Source organism: Oncorhynchus nerka, unplaced genomic scaffold, assembly GCF_034236695.1.
Source record: "Oncorhynchus nerka isolate Pitt River unplaced genomic scaffold, Oner_Uvic_2.0 unplaced_scaffold_1587, whole genome shotgun sequence".
NCBI classification, from domain to species: Eukaryota; Metazoa; Chordata; class Actinopteri; order Salmoniformes; family Salmonidae; genus Oncorhynchus; species Oncorhynchus nerka.
In genome coordinates, this window is record NW_027039729.1 from 6,454 (window position 1) to 12,641 (window position 6,188).

Consider the following 6,188-nt stretch of genomic DNA (forward strand, 5'->3'; position numbering starts at 1 on the left):
GTTCTGTAATTTTGTCTTGAAAATTTCACAGAAATAATAACACAACTGTTTTGACACAGATTTTTTTTTTCAGGAGTAAACTGACACCTGACAGTAATGGTTGTCCATTACTGCCCAGGTGAGGAGGTACCTGCTCAGGTATTGTATTTTTGTGTCATATAGCTCAGAGTAAATGGAGCATGTCCTATAGCATGTGTTCATTTGGTTTGGGGCAACATATAAAATGTTCTCGCCGGGGTCAAAGGGTAAATGGTGGTATCAAAATGACAGCCACAAAGAAATGTACTAATGTATACCTTTTTAGGTCATCATGGACAAGATGCTGAAATGTTTTTGACTACTATATTTCGTTCCCAGGCCCCCATCCCCGCAGGAGGCCTTTTGACATTTGGTAGGCCGTCATTGTAAATAAGAATTTGTTCTTAAACTGACTTGCCTAGTTAATAAAAGGTTAAATTAATTCATTAATACAATTCGATGTGGTCTTTCCAGCAGTGTTTTATCGCCCCAAGCGGAACATGCGGAACAACACCGTATTATCTTCACGAATCAGAGAAAGAGAAATTCTCTGCGAATCAGAGTTGAGAAAACATGTCACATGACCAACAGTAGTGAAGTCAAAGACAGATCTTTGAAGCCATTTCGGCCATTGTGGAAAGTGGAAAGGACCTCGCCAAGAAAGGACAAAATAAAGCATTGAAAGACAAGGAAAAGGGACAAGACAACAACTGTCAAATCTGCCAGTAACTCGCGATTGTAGAGATGGTCCAATCGTGCTCAGCTTACGGATGCAAAAACAGATATCATAAAGACAGAAACATTTCATTTCACAAGTAAGTTCAACTCCCGACATCACCACGGTCACTCTGATCATACAGGCTCTAGCTGTCTAGCCTCGTCTTGTTTACTATCTAGTCAGTTGACTAGCTGTTATCACAGTTGTTGACAATCGCAAGATTCCCCATGACCTAGCCCAGTCGCCAACCAGGCTTCACGTAAAAAGGGGAAACGTGACAACGACGTGATTTTGGAGGTATGGCAACTCGAGGCTACCCATGACCTAACTATCTAGCTTCTGTTGACTTAGTTGTAGTTGGGTTAAACGCGTGGGAATAGCTACCCATCATGGCTATGTTTGTGTTGCTTATAAGTAGTAGATTGCAATGTTCTTGTGGCCTCACTGGTATCTTGTTAACGTTTGCTGCGTTCCACCGCGCGTCAGACTGGAGCTGCGCTGCGTTCCACCGTGCGTCAGACTGGAGCTGCGCTGCGTTCCACCGTGCGTCAGACTGGCGCTGCGCTGCGTTCCACCGTGCGTCAGACTGGCGCTGCGCTGCGACGAAGCAGACGTTGGCTACTTAGGCTATTTCCAGTCGGCAGATTCAGCGCTGACCGATGTAGCCAGTTGGAGGAGCGATGGTTGGCTAACAGTAGTTGGTGCTAAGCTTAGCTCCTGCAACAGTGACTAGCTACTGGACTACCAACACATTAACAACAGTATTTGTGAACCTTCGAGTTTGTTTTGTGTTTGATACTGTAATGTAACAAGACTGTGTCGCTGTATTGCAGGTTCCCGCTAGCACGGCCAGACGTGTGTGGGAAATGGGTTGAGGCAATGAGGAGAAACAATTTCAAACCAACCAGATACAGTAATATCTGCTCTCAGCATTTCACCAAAGACAGCTTCAAACCAGAGTGCAACAACCGTGTCCTGAAGGAGAATGCTGTACCTTCTCTATTCTGTTTCAGTAAACTACAAGTCAAGGTAAAACGCACACACAAGGAGGCGTCATTTTCCTGTGGAACCTATAGCCTGGTCTCAGATCTGGTTTGTACGGTCTTGCCAATGCCTTTGGTCGTTGTCACACCTAATCGCGTCTGGTGTTACAATTGGCATGACAACAACCTAATGAGTTGATAAGACCGAACACATCTGGCACCAGGCTGGGGTATGTATATCACACATGGAATTATTTTAGATTTGTACTTAATTATTATTTTTCATAGGCAGAGTCCTTGGTGGACCCGTTACCTCCAGAGATGGACTTCTCTCTGACCCTCCCCTCCCTCCCCCTCTCTGACACAGAGGACACCCAGCAGGAGATACAGACAGAGAACCATCACACTGTAGAACCCTTACCCCCCTGGTAGAGAACCTTCCTCACAGCATGTCCGTCTCCTGCGATACAACTACACGTAGAAGACACGGGGTTTTCAGCAGAAGAAGAGGATTGAGCAGCTGGAGGAACAGCTGGACAAGCTGAGGAAGAAGTTAAAGACCGTACAGCAGAAGTGTCGGAGGCAGGAGAGACAGTTGAAGAGGTTTAAGGCTATCGGAGAGTTCCAGAGGATGAACAGGGACCCGGCACTAGGGGAGGGATATGTAATTCTACCCCAACAGCTTTATGATGCGCTCAAAGGGATTGAGCCCGTAGAGGGTCCATGAAGCCTCACACACCTAGCCTGGGTGCCAAGTCTGTGGAGTTGGCAAGACCACAAACTGGTCTGGGACCAGGCTTACGGACCCTGGTTCTCTGGGTCTGCCTTCAGTGTATTGGGGGGGGCGGGGTTGTCCCAGGTTTATTAAAGGGTCAGTGTGAGGACTCTCACATCACCTCTCCCAATAGAGGTGTAGCGGATGGCTAAGCTGTCTACTACCTTTCTGAGACCTATAGAACTACTGCCGTCCTGTATCCAGACATGTCTCGTCTAGGGGTCAGTGGTATCTCGTCTAGGGGTCAGTGGTATCTCATCTAGGGGTCGGTGATGGTGATTTCCTGTGTTGTGTCCGCGTGGAGCGTTGTAATGCAAGCCTGTCGGGTGTGTTTTCCACTTTTGTCACAGACAACCAACGACACAATGTCTTTAGTAGCATATTCTATTTAATTTTCTTCAGGCTGTAAACTTAAAGTTAAAGGGAAAAAATCCCTCAAAGTACAATAACTCTATTTGAAGGGTTAATTTTAGTGTGGTGGAGGGAGGAACACTTGTGTACTGTATGTCGTTGTTTAGTAATGTTAGTCAATTTATGCCTCTACTCTTGGACAAAAAAAAATGGGAGATTTGTAATTGGCCGGGACTTTCTCTTCTACTGTAATCATGTGACCCCAACTGGTCAGCTGTCACTTTGAACTATTGTTGTTGCTGGGCAACCACTTTTCATTTCAGCAAAAAAATGTTTCAATAAAAAAAAAAATCAAATGTTTTCATGAATATTGCTATAGCAACAACAGATTTTTTGGACAACTTCTCCCAGGATCCCTTGAGGGTGAAATGTAATATTCATGTAGGATTTCTGTTCTTAATGACCCTTTAGCACAGCATGGACCTGGGAGGCTCGCATGGATGTAGGTATCCACAGTTATCCATCAATGAAACATCTTTTCAACTCAATTCTTCTTATATTCTCCCAAAATGTTGTTTTTGATCATAAATGCACTGTAATTTGAAAACGGCAAATGGAACAATGACCTATGGCAACGTGTGTAGAGTCGCAGGAAATTCACTTTTAAACGGCACAATGTTATTTCCCAGAGCCCGAGACTTGATTAGTTGGGTCTTGAATTGCAGAAGTCATAGTTAAAATGGCTTGGGATGCTATTTTTAATGCACTGTTAAGAAGTTGGGATCTATTATGAGGGGGTCCCTGATGAATTCAACGTTTAGCAAACCCTGATATAGGGTCCCATGTTAGAATGCACCGAATGGCGTTTTAAGGTGATTTCTCCTAGTACAGATCTAGGATCAACTTCCCTCATCCATTCCTAACCTTAACTATTAGTGGTGAAAATCCTAAACTGACCCAAGATCTGTCTAGGGAGCAACTCTTTCCCCCCACTCTGGTAAAGACTATCTTTGTGGAGAATCTTATCTCTTGTATTTCTGTTGAAAAGACCAAGTCAAAAGGGCTGTTATTGGTGTTATGACCATATTTAAAGCCATAAGGGAAACTGGACCTTGAATTCAACATAGGGCGCCTTATTGTGTGAGACCCAGTTTGGTGTCAATCAGAAACCCAATTCTCATAACATTTTAATGTTATTTCTTTGGTTTTCTAAATGATCTGTGTTTATATACTTCCCAATTCAAGTGTCTTATGACTATATATTTGTTTTTATCGTATTTTATTTTTAAATAGCCTGTGAGACTTGATTATTAACAGGAGGCCACATAGTCAAAGTCCCAACGACTTAAGTTATTGATTTGATTTCTCTCTGTGTTTGCACGTACTTTTTAAGTCATATTGCCTGTTTGCAATAGATGCGGTAGAGGTCAATCGAACTCGGCCTAGACAATGGAGTTGCATTGGAAATGCGTGGGGAAAGAGATCTGAGTCGTCTCCTTGCCTCCCCAGCTTCTGCATGTTATGCTACGAAATCAGCCAAATATATACGAAATCGGTTTTAAGTAACCGCCAGTGGGCCAGTTAGGATAAATAACCACATTGGGCCAGTTACAGGAGATAGAATCGTTTGCCTAATCTGATTTTAAATAACCACATCAGCCAGTTACAGGAGATGACGTGGGTGGTGTTCACTTGAATGACTCTAACTTTGTCAAATAAGCACCAATCGGGGTCAAACAAGGCTAGCTAGATAGCCAATGAGCTGGGCTTTACGGGAGTGTCCGGAAACTCTGTATCTGTCATAAAATGTAGCTACTAACCTTGTGCTACAGCATGCCTTTTCCTTTTTGGACAAAAATTCTATGAATATTCAGATTTATGAAAACTGGTTGTTTTTGCAAATGTTGAACTTATAATATGGCTACTAATACTGGAAATGCTGGTTCGCTCATACTTCCAAGTTATCCGTCTGTCAAGTAAACTTTGCACAGACAGCCATCTTGTGGACACCATCGGAATTACAACCAGAGTGATGGCTAGAACTACAACCAGAGTGATGGCTAGAACTACAAACCAGAGTGATGCTAGAACTACAACCAGAGTGATGGCTAGAACTACAACCAGAGTGATGGCTAGAACTACAACCAGAGTGATGGCTAGAACTACAACCAGAGTGATGGCTAGAACTACAACCAGAGTGATGGCTAGAACTACAACCAGAGTGATGGCTAGAACTACAACCAGAGTGATGGCTAGAACTACAACCAGAGTGAAGGCTAGAACTACAACCAGAGTGATGGCTAGAACTACAACCAGAGTGAAGGCTAGAACTACAACCAGAGTGATGGCTAGAACTACAACCAGAGTGATGGCTAGAACTACAACCAGAGTGAAGGCTAGAACTACAACCAGAGTGAAGGCTGGAACTGGGACCTTTCTGAGACCATTTCAAAGATGGTGGTAGAAAAATAACTGTTGTTCTTTTTCTTTGTATTATCTTTTACCATATCTAATGTGTTATATTCTCCTACAATCAATTCATTTCCACAAACTTCAAAAGTGTTTCCTTTCCAAATGGTACCAAGAATATGCATATCCTTGCTTCAGGGCCTGTTTACAGGCAGTTAGATTTGGGTATGATATTTTAGGCGAAAAAAATGAAAAAGGGTGCTAATCCTTAATCCATTTTAAAGGCTGATTTTACAGTCTGTTTATTGATCGTGTCACTAGACAATTGTCGTAGTGACGTCGCGAACATTATTGTTGTCGTCTGACATCAAACTTGTGTTTCCTTATGAAGAGTATAAACGCAAAACGACAGCCTCTGCATGACGTCACCAGCCCGGTGGTCCAAATGGCCGAGTTTCTCTATTTTAACACCCATAAACACATCCATTGAAAAAGTATTTCAGTAAATGTCAACCTGGCAAACCAGGCAACATTTCTAAACAATAGCTAGATTTCCACCCAATTGGCGACAGATTTTCATGCGAATATTCAAAATGTGCATAAAGAGGATATGCAAATTTTCCCACCAGTGGTGTTTCCACCAACTGACTTGTTTGCACAAAAAGCTGTGCGTGATGACGTAGTGCACACAAAATATACTTTTTCACTTAAATGTTCATTTGCAGAATAAAAATATATGGTTCAATGTGTTTCCATCATTTTCAACTCTGCCGATTGTTTTGTCAAAATAAACTGTTGCGTTAAATAGTAAATGTGCCCTATTCTGGTTTTGGCGTGGGCGCTCTAGCCAAATCGCTCACAGACACAGTGCGGGTAGGCTAGTCTACATGAGAATATGGATCAAAAACGAGAATATGTTTACTTGTTAAAACGG

The 6,188-nt window shown here is 42.8% G+C and overlaps 1 pseudogene; it reads left to right on the forward strand.

Moving 5' to 3' along the window:
* Positions 1–616: 616 nt before the first annotated feature.
* On the forward strand, positions 617–3,092 carry LOC135568452 (THAP domain-containing protein 1-like; annotated as a pseudogene).
* Positions 3,093–6,188: the final 3,096 nt, after the last annotated feature.